Below are 11,524 nucleotides of genomic sequence, written 5' to 3'. Positions count from 1 at the left end.
AGTGGCAGCACGGTAGCTAGTTCTGGCCGATCCTAGTAGCTAAGGAAGATAGTTCTTGGATGGAAAACCAGCTCAGAATTTCAGGACAATGGGTGATGATGAGACAAAATTCCTGAGCAGAAATAGTTTGCTGGTTTTTAGTATCTATCTATCAAGGTTTACTAGGGCAGTTGAAAGAGGTCCTAGAAACAAAAAACAATTTTTTTTAGGGACTAGAGGTGATTTACCTAAGCAATAAACTATGATTAAAAGGTGTAATAATACCATATAGCTGTAATTTTGGAGAAAAACACAAAACTAAACTTCCAGAGCCCTCATGGCCAATATACAACTAAAATGGCTTAAAGTCTCATAAATCCTACCACGGTAGCAGCCTGAGATAGTTGACAGTCAGGTTGCTTCCTTGTTTCCAAGCTAATCTTACTTCCAGAATCATCCAAGTTCAGATGACATTTCTGTATCAGAAATTGGTAGCATATATCAGCTACCAATTGGTCCTTTTCTGAGCTCCTGTGACTCATTAATTTCTGTGGAAAATTAATGCTTCTGTAGCTATAAAAAGAACAGCTAAAATAGCCATGTTCATGGGAAAGTAAACCAGGGAAAATACTTTATTCATGCATCATCCATTATGTTTACAAACGCCAGGCACATTGTTGGTTAGTTCTGCATTAGTGTTGTGTGCATAATAAATCCAATCCAGTTCCATGCTGCATCTGTAACATGTCCAAGAATTTGAGGGAGATGGGCAGTTTAGAAATTGAATGAATGAACTAGCAGCTGATTGAGCCAAATGTGCTTCAACTATAGGCAGTTAATGAAGGCAATCAAACTGAATGCACATGATGCTTGTATTAATTACAGTATGATAGCCTGACTTTATGCACATTTGCCCAGAAGCAAGACCAATGATTTCAACCAAAGTTACCATATTGTGTTCTAATCGTGTAAAAGAAAGGGTGGAGGTGGGGGGGAGATGTCAAATTAAGATGGGCAGCCGGCAGACCATGGATTGCATATATTCTGGCCCCTTTATTCTCCTCCCTTTCTTTCTAAAAACCCATATCCTGCCACCAGAAATAAGCATCAGACCAACAACAAATAAGGATAACATTATTATAATATATTTTCTTCACATTCTGCCTTTCTTCCAGGAAATCAAGACTGCATACACTATAGTATTCCCTCCTCCAATTTTCCTTACAACAATTCCATTGGATAGGTTGAGCTGTTTCCCAATGAATCTCATGGAAGTAGATTGCCTAGAGTAGCCCCATGGCAAGATAGGCAGCAAATAAATAAATTAGGTGGCCATGAATCAGGGTCTCTTCCACCAGAACCAAATGTCTTAGCTGCTATGTTAGACTGGCTTTCTGGATTTCCCATTGATGTTCCTGAGAAAAAATACATGAAATAAGGTCTATAAGCATCAGATACCCCTAAATTACATGAAAACAGAAAAAAAGGGAACAAAGTTCCAGAGTTATGCATATCTACACCATGGTTATTTCATACTGATAAAGACATCCTACCCTTCTTGAAGAATAATAAAAATCAGACTCTAAATTAGATTAATTGCACCTTAGCAAGAACAAAAGTTAGGTGATATCATAGATGATTGGTTGACTCCCTGCACTGTTGTCCGTTCATTGAAACTATAGGTTTGCTCATGCCATTGGTTCTTGATTTGTTATATCTAAATCTTGCTTCCTTCATTGATGGAGCTCATAGCATCAGATACATTTTCTCTTGCAAGGTCCCATTCAGGTCATGCTGTGCCATGATAACCTGCCCTTGGCCATACAATCAGTGTTACCTATTCTTGCAACTTACATCAGGATTTAACCTCTTCCTGTTAGTAACAATGCAAGGATCAAAAGTGGCTTATGCTAAATCATCAAAGATTGCAAAATATTGTCTCATCACCGTTCAAAGAATACTCACTTTCTCAGGGGCAAATACTTATCTCTAAAGGTGGGGAACTGATAGCTTTCAGTTAGAAGTTATTGAATGACATTTACCAGCATCCTAGCAAGCATGATCACTTGGGTGCTGTGAATCACATTTTTACAACATTTGGAGGTTGTACTCCACCTAGTCTAAAGCATTTCAGCTATGGATTCAGTGGCAGCACGGTAGCTAGTTCTGGCCGATCCTAGTAGCTAAGGAAGATAGTTCTTGGATGGAAAACCAGCTCAGAATTTCAGGACAATGGGTGATGGTGAGACAAAATTCCTGAGCAGAAATAGTTTGCTGGTTTTTAGTATCTATCTATCAAGGTTTACTAGGGCAGTTGAAAGAGGTCCTAGAAACAAAAAACAATTTTTTTTAGGGACTAGAGGTGATTTACCTAAGCAATAAACTATGATTAAAAGGTGTAATAATACCATATAGCTGTAATTTTGGAGAAAAACACAAAACTAAACTTCCAGAGCCCTCATGGCCAATATACAACTAAAATGGCTTAAAGTCTCATAAATCCTACCACGGTAGCAGCCTGAGATAGTTGACAGTCAGGTTGCTTCCTTGTTTCCAAGCTAATCTTACTTCCAGAATCATCCAAGTTCAGATGACATTTCTGTATCAGAAATTGGTAGCATATATCAGCTACCAATTGGTCCTTTTCTGAGCTCCTGTGACTCATTAATTTCTGTGGAAAATTAATGCTTCTGTAGCTATAAAAAGAACAGCTAAAATAGCCATGTTCATGGGAAAGTAAACCAGGGAAAATACTTTATTCATGCATCATCCATTATGTTTACAAACGCCAGGCACATTGTTGGTTAGTTCTGCATTAGTGTTGTGTGCATAATAAATCCAATCCAGTTCCATGCTGCATCTGTAACATGTCCAAGAATTTGAGGGAGATGGGCAGTTTAGAAATTGAATGAATGAATGAATGAATGAATGAATGAACTAGCAGCTGATTGAGCCAAATGTGCTTCAACTATAGGCAGTTAATGAAGGCAATCCAAACTGAATGCACATGATGCTTGTATTAATTACAGTATGATAGCCTGACTTTATGCACATTTGCCCAGAAGCAAGACCAATGATTTCAACCAAAGTTACCGTAGTTCAGTAAATACACAAAGCCTCAAGAGCAGGGGTGTCCATACTTGGCAACTTTAAGATTTGTGGACTTGAACTCCCAGAATTCCTCAGCCAGCTTTGCTGGGAGTTGAAGTCCACAAGTCTTAAAGTTGCCAAGTTTGGACACCCCTGCTCTAGAGGGTTTGGCCTTGTTTGGATTGTGCATATGAGATCTGTTACTGTAGCTTTCCCCAACCTGGTATTGTACATTCTAGCTGTTGAGACTACATGCCTGCAAATGTCTACCTCATGCTGGCTGATCAGTGAAGGAATTACAAACTCAGCATGTCTAGAAAACATTAGATGGGAGAACAGTACATTATAGGATACTCTTTATTAAGTAAACTGTAATTCAGCATGACACAAAGGAATGGAACAAAAACTGTCAGGACTTGTCATTACTTTAGCACTAGATCACTTTGGTTCGAAATAATTATTTCATAAATAAGATGAGCAAAAACACTTTTCTTCTACCTCTCAGTTCTCCTTTCTCAACTCCCAGAATCTGAGAAGGTGACCTCTTTCATCAAGACAGCTGAAAGCAAAAAAGAAAGAAAAAAGTTTGCATCCACTTTCAGTATCAGCTTACTCTGAAATCAGATTCTTCAACTTGTATTTCTGACTCTGACTCCCACTTCTCTTCTATAGAGGAGGAGGAGGAGGAGGGGTATCTATTTAGGTATGAACTCTTTTTTTAAAAAAAATGAGGACACAGGAATTTAAGTTTAATTTAATTTAATTTAATGACCCCCACCCTGTCAAAGACCTTGGAGTCTTCATATCCAATGACCTAAGTGCCAAAGCCCACTGCAACTACATCGCAAAAAAGGCATTAAGAGTTGTAAACCTAATCTTACGTAGCTTCTTCTCCAGAAACACTATACTACTAAACAGAGCTTACAAAACATTTGCTAGACTAATTCTCGAATACAGCTCGCCTGTCTGGAATCCATACCACATTTCAGACATCAGTACAATTGAATGTGTCCAGAAATATTTTACAAGAAGAGTTCTCCACTCCTCTGAATACAACAAAATACCTTATGCCACCAGACTTGAAATCCTGGGTTAGAACTTAGAACTTAGAACTCCCCCGCCTTCGACAGGACCTGTGTTTAACTCATAGAATCATCTATTGCAATGTCCTTCCTGTTGAAGATTACTTCAGCTTCAATCACAACAATACAAGAGCAAACAATAGATTTAAACTTAATGTTAACTGCTCCAATCTTTATTTATTTATTTATTTATTTATTATTTAAATTTCTATACTGCCCTTCTCCCAAAGGACTCAGGGCGGTTTACAGCCAAAATAAAACAATTGATACAAAAATTAAAACCCATTTAAAACGAAAATTCAAAATCGGCTGGATACTATAAAACCAATAAAAACCCCATTTAAAAACCATGATTGCAGAAAATATGACTTCAGTAACAGAGTTGTTAATGCTTGGAATACACTATCTGACTCTGTGGTCTCTTCTCAAAGTCCCCAAAACTTCAACCAAAAACTGTCTACTATTGACCTCACCCCTTTCCTAAGAGATCTATAAGGGGCATACATAAGAGCACAAACGTGCCTACCGTTCCTGTCCTACTGTTGCTTCATGCTTATGCTTATGTATGCTGTTATGACAAATAAAATAAAATAAAAAAAATAAAGTTTCCTTCCTGGTTGTTCCTGGTACTTAACATCTTTGTATGTTGTATGGGATTCACTATCGCAAACAGACTCTGTGCACAATCTTGGGTTTTTTCCTAGACTCACAACTCCTACTTGAAGAGTAGGTGGCAGTCATGACCAGGACAATCTTTGGACAGCTATGTGTTGTGCACCAGCTATGTGTTGTGCACCATTCTTGACCAGAAGGCTCTACTCTCAGAAATTCATGCCTTGGTTTCCTCCCAAATGGATCACTGAAACTATGCTATACATGAAACTGCCTCTGAAGACTGTTTGACAGCTTTACCTGGTGCAAAATGCAGCAGAGGGGGCAGAAACATGTGCTCCAAGATAAGCACACATCACATCTCTGCTCCATCAGTTGTGTTGATTGCTAGTTTGCTTCCAGATTCAATTCAATTTGCAAGTAATAACTCACAAGCCCTACATGGCCCTGGCTTATTTGAGGCATTGTCTCTTCCCAGGTGCAGTTAGATTGGTCCCTATCCTTCATGTCTTTCAAAGGATGAAAGACAGGGTAGTGTGAACATGACTGGAGATCCAGTTATGGCCTGGAATCTGCCAGATGACTGTACTGATTGATCCATGACTTTTACTTGTCTGCTTTTTACATTTTCCCCTTTTAATTGGGGTTTTTAATTAGGTTTTTAATTGGGTTTTAAAGAGGTTTAGCGTATTTGATTTATATATTTTGTCTACTTGTTTTGCTATGTGACTGTTGTTAATAATGTGAGCCACCCAGGGAGTTATGAGATAACAATGTGAGATGGGCAGCCATATAAATTAAATAAATAAACTTATATCAGAATTTCCCGAATTCTTGTCTGTGCCTGTTCTCTGCTCTCATTTTGGCCTTCTGGGAAGAATCCTGACAAAGCAGAGCCTCTCAGGCCAAACCACACAGTCTTTTCCGGTAAACTGGGGAGTAGTAAAATTAAATATATATATATATATATATATATACTTTAAAAGCTGGTTTTGAAGCTTTTTAAGTATATATGAATGAAGCAGGCAGTCATCATTAGTCCTCAGATAACGGAAGCCTGTAATAGTATGATGCTCTAGAATCCAGGGTGCCAGTTTACAGGAAGAAAAACAGCTGGCCAGTCTAGTATAAATCTTAACATTAGTAAAATGTAGATGTCTTATTTTCCCCTGGAGTAGCTTGCCTCTGACATAGAAGATAAAAAAAAAATCCCTGAGCAAACCAGAAGATAAATGTTTCACAAAGCCTTCCTCCCACCCACCCACCCACCCACTCTGTTACATCCGTGTTGAAACTGGCAAGCAATAACAGTAGAAATCCAAACACTGTGACGAAGATCATCCCCTCTGGGATATTTGCTTCCTTGCAAATCTAATACTCTTTCCTCAGTCACATCTGGAGTACATTTCTTCTTTCATGCGTAAGACCGTCAACAGTGATTAGGCCTGTTGGTTGTTTTGCCAGAATATAAGCATCACCAATGGTTGAAGTGGAAATAACGTTGCCACTCTGTCATGTCTTTATTAAACTGTATATATCCATCACTTATCAAATCAATCCTTGTGATGACATGCTTTATGGGGGGAAATGTTTTAGGATTGGATCTTGTGGAGGAAGCTTGAAAATACTTATGATTCTCTATTCCTTTTATACGACTAAGTTGGTGAAAAATTGATCTGTTGACAGATGCCTTTGATTTGAAGATAGTTACTAAGAGTAGTATAAACTGCAAGAGAGGGGAAAAATGGAATCCACCAGCCATAGAAAGGCTGACTGCTCCTTTGAGGCAAAGGTTAGGAAGCAGAAATCCACATAATTTGGGCATGTGGTGTGAATGAATTATGGACTAGGGAAAAATGATTATGCTGACAAAGTTGAGAGAAGTCAAAGTCAAAGCCAACGAATAGAATGGATCAGTGGGTTCGAGAGAATCCATGGCAAATCCCTGGAGAAGCTGCAAATATTTTCTGGAGACAATTCAGGATGGTAAGTCATGAAGTCATCAAGAGTTAAATGGTATAAACGGTAACTATTGTCTATGTCCATGGTTAGCAAATACAGGTAGTCCTCAACTTACAAGTCAGTTAGTGACCTTTCAAAGTTACAAACAGCACTGAAAAAAGTGAGCTATGACCACTTTTCACACTGAAATGCTTGGCAACTGACTCATAATTATGGCAGCTGCAGTGTCCTGGGGCCATGAGATCATCTTTTGTGACCTTCTGACAAGCAAAGTGAATGGGGAAACCAGATTCATTGAACAACCATGTCACTAATTTAACAACTGCAGTGATTCACTTAACAACTGTGACAAGAAAGGTTGTAAGATGGGGCAAAACTCACTTAACAAATATCTTGTTTAGCAGCATAAATCTTCGGCTCAATAATGGTCATAAGTTGAGGATTAGCTGTAGACAATATTGTTATTACGTTTTATCCCATCTTTTTATGTATGAGTCAAGGCAACAAACATAGTTAACAACTCCTGTCTCCTATTTTCCCCACAACAAGAACAACAACAACAACTCTGTGAGTTAGATTGGGCTGTCAGACAGTGTCCACAAAGTCACCAAGTCTGTTTTCATGTCTAAAGCAGACCTAGAAATCACCATTGCATGATTTCTAGGTCAGCACCTTCACCACTACAAAATAAGCCTATATTTAATATTGATGATGAACATAGTACCTGAATAAACTGCCCTACACCTCTTAAAAGGTCTGTTAGTAACACCTTAAGAAGTACCTACCTCATTGCACATTGTATGATAGAAGAATCTGATTCTGTATCTACTTTTCTCCTCCCAGTCTTGCAGGCAGGACCTCCACGTGTGAGGCAATATAATTTTTATTATTTCTGGCCATAATTGCTTCCATATATCCACATAGTTGGAAGAAGCGCGGCCTGCCATGTGGAATCATCTAAAATGCTGGGATATGAAAAAACAAAAACAGGGTTTTTTTATATCCAGGCTTTGTATCTTCCCCAATTTTGTTTATGCAAGTTAATGAAAAGAAGGAAAAGTGGGAGAGGTAAAACTATTTGAAAATTGTGGTGCTAATGGACTGTATGAATTACCCTTTATTTAAGAAAATTGAAATGCAATCTGGAAATACTTTCTTCCACTTTCCCACCCCTCAATTTACTAACTGCTGGTGTGGTCTGCTGTTAAAGGTGAAGCATTGCAGTGCGATAGAAACGCTATGCTCAGCCTACAGCATGGTCCCAAAGAGCTATCTAAAAAGGTTTCAAAGAAAAGTGTGCAATATGTGTGTATATATATATATATATATAGGTCTTTGGTTGTTCGGGTTTTCTCCCGTGTAAAATTGGAAGTGTCTTGGCGACGTTTCGACGAAGTCTCATTCGTCATCTTCAGGCTTCAGCTTCGTGCTTCTGGGAGCAATGTGTGATCGCAGCTGTTTCTTCCTTTTAACTGCTAGTGGGGGTTTGAACTGATTGGGTGGGAGCTTGGCTGTGCTCTGATTGGATGGGGGTTTGTGCTCTGATTGGCTGGGGTGTGTCCTGTGTTGGTGGGGGCTTGGTTGTGCTCAGTCTAGTCTGTGTTGCAGGGGGATTTGAGCTGGTGAGCTGCATAGCTGTTGTTTGGCTTTGTGGTCGTGCTACATCTTCATAGTGGGTGTCGGTCTGCTGCATGTATGGATTGGAGGGTTTGAAATGGCTAATGTTGCAGCTGCGGTCTGGCTTCTGGTCCTTGGTGGTGCTTCATGATCAGTGTGGGTTTGGGTCTGCTTTCTGGGTGGATGTGCGGTGGTGACAACCTGTGAGGACCTCGTGAGTGTGGGTCTGGTGTCATTCCTCGTGTTAGGGACTCGTTTGTCAATAGGCGGGTTTCAAATGGCTGGTGGCGGAGGTGTCATCTGTTTGTTCATGCTGTGTTTTTCTATTTCTAGATGAAGCCCACACAGCATGAACAAACGAGATGACACCTCCGCCAGCCATTGAAACCCGCCTTATTGACAAACGAGTCCCCAACACGACACCAGACCCACACTCACGAGATCTCACAGGATGTCACCACCGCATCCACCCAGAAAGCAGACCCAAACCCACACTGATCATGAATTACTCATGACCAGAAGCCAGACCGCAGCTGCAACATTAGCTTTTCAAACCCTCCAATCCGCATGCAGTGACCGACATCTGGAAGATGTGGGAACAAAGCCTAACAACAGCTCAGTCACCAGCTCAAATCTGCAACACAGACTAAACTGAGCAAACAAGTCACCAACACAGGACACAGTTGCCAATCAGAGCAAAATCAATCAGAGCACAGCCAAGCTGTCACCCAATCAGTTCAAAAACTAACAGTTAAAAGGAAGAAACAGCTGGAGATCACATGCTAGAAGCTGAAAGCCTGAAGATGATTTAATGAGACTTAGCGGCGCCAGAACTCCAATTTTACACGGAGAAACCCAACAACAAAGACCTGATACAACACCCGTGAAAACCTCAGAAAACATATATATATATATATATATATATATCCCAAATCTCTTCCTCTGTGGCTTTTTCATTTAATGAGCATGTAATACCCTGACCCTGTAGGCCTGTACCAAACTGTTCACAAATGGCAAAAGCAGAAATAACAATAGGGATGACAGCTGAGCTGGGGGACAATAATTCTTTTCCTAACCTCAGCTAAAGCTGGAAACAATGTGGGGCCCCAGGAAATCCTATCAATTGAATTTTGAAAGATACAACTGCCCAAAAGCAGTAGTTTTCTATTATTTTGAGGCAGAAAGCCCACAAATATGTATAATAAGATTAACATATAAGACCACAGTAATAACATTTTTAAAAGGGAGATAGGATTTGCATCACCCCAATTTAGAAAAGGGATGTGGTGGTTCAATGGCTAAGATGCTGAGCTTGTTGATCAAAAGGTCGGCAATTCAGCGGTTCAAACCCCTAGTGCCATGTAACAGGGTGAGCTCCCGTTACTTGTCCCAGCTTCTGCCAACCTAGCAGTTCGAAAGCGCGTAAAAAATGCAAGTAGAAAAATAGGGACCACCTTTGTTGGGAAGGGAACAGTGTTCCGTGCGTCTTTGGTGTTTAGTCATGCCGGCCACATGTTTTCAGACAGCGCTGGCTCTTCGGTTTTGAAACGGAGATAAGCACCGCCCTCTAGGACAGGAACGACTAGCACATATGTGCAAGGGGAATCTTTACCTTTAATTTAGAAAATCTTGTTCCTGCCCATGTACTTCATGTGGTCTTCCCAATTTTATCTGCCCTCCCATTGTATCTCCCCACATAAAAATTACATTCTCTGCATTCAGAATTACGCATACAGAAGTTAACTCCAACAAGGCAAAATAGAAAATTGGTTTGTATTTCAATAAAGTCTAATGTTTTAGCCCCACACACAAAGAAACACTGAAAATTTAAAAGGCATTAAGTATTATAAACTGTCTAGAGTCGTTCATAAGATGTGTGATTAGGAGCACACTGCCCAGCAGCACAAATGATAAATAAGATCCCGATTCCACAGAATACATCCATTTAAATATAACTAATCTCACTGATCCCATAGGACTCTTATATTAAGATTAAACTTACATAAGATGCTGATGCATTTTTGTTAAATTGAGTTGTATATTGTCTGGATTTTAAGAGGCAGATGATTTAGAAATAAGACTGTGTGGTGAAATGCATCACTGTGTATTTTCCAGGCCAGAAACATATCAATTACTTTGATAGCAAAAGAATGTTTACCTGTAAACTGTGCCTTTTTGACATCTTATGCCTGAACTTATAGCTAGGACCATATTATCTGGGAAAAATATGATCAGGGCAGGGATGGGCCTTAGTATTTAGCAGTTTTATAAGTAAATTAGTTTTGTTGAAAGCAGCATCCTCTACAAGTTACGATGTGGTACAATATACTGTCTAATTCTACTCCAAGACAAAGTTACCCATGAAAATCCTGCAATTATCTCCTTATTTCCTTTGATCTAATAAATATGTGAGCTGCCTAATGCAGTTCTTTATATTGTGTAGAAATCAGTTAGCTGATACCTGAGGTTTGTCCCGAGCAGAAACATACTTCTGATAAATTCAGATCCAGTAACAAACATCAGATATCCTCTTACATAATCATCTAAATCAGGGGTGTCCAAACTTTTTTGAGTGAGGGCCAAATACAGAAAAATAAGCAAAGGCCCGGGTCACGGGGAATGGGCGTGGCTTATTTTGGGGTGTGGCTTGGTGGTCATGTGACTGATGGGTGTGGCTAACTGCTCATGTGACTGAGTGGATGTGGCTATGGGCATAGAAACTACTCAGAGGGCTAAAAAAAGTAATTTTTGACCAGTCCTCACACTTATGACCATCCTCACATTTATGCCCATTGCAGCATTTTTAACAACCATATCACTCATTTCACAACTGCTTCTCTTCACCACGGTTACAAGATAGGGTGCAAAATGTAAAGATAGTTGTAGGTGTGAGGACCAGTCAAAGTGTGAGGACAGGTCAAAATAACTTTTCAGCCCTCTGAGTAGTCCCTATGCACAAAATGCTGCAACAGGCATAAATGATGACCGGTCATAAGTGTGAGGACTGGTCAAAAGTGCGATATAGTTTTGTCTGGAGACATTCTGCACACTTCCCCACCAACGCTGTTCGGCCCTCGCCGCCTCACCTGTTTCTCGATGCGGTCTTCTTCTTTTCCGCCAGGAGTCCCAGCTGCTTTCTATCAGTCTGCAGGGTGCAAAACTGTCACACTGGGAGATCCTGC

General features: G+C 39.9%; 1 long non-coding RNA gene across 1 annotated transcript; it reads right to left on the bottom strand.

Annotated features, from left to right (window-relative positions):
• Positions 1–1,031: 1,031 nt before the first annotated feature.
• Positions 1,032–8,228, bottom strand: LOC131184003 (uncharacterized). Its single transcript, XR_009151898.1, has 3 exons — positions 7,511–8,228; positions 3,568–3,628; positions 1,032–1,394 (listed from the first exon to the last, which is right to left on the bottom strand). It is a non-coding gene; the product is annotated as an uncharacterized LOC131184003 (long non-coding RNA).
• Positions 8,229–11,524: the final 3,296 nt, after the last annotated feature.

The sequence above is a fragment of the Ahaetulla prasina genome, chromosome 1 (assembly GCF_028640845.1).
Source record: "Ahaetulla prasina isolate Xishuangbanna chromosome 1, ASM2864084v1, whole genome shotgun sequence".
Classification (NCBI taxonomy): Eukaryota; Metazoa; Chordata; class Lepidosauria; order Squamata; family Colubridae; genus Ahaetulla; species Ahaetulla prasina.
This window is presented reverse-complemented; position numbering and strand designations above follow the sequence as displayed.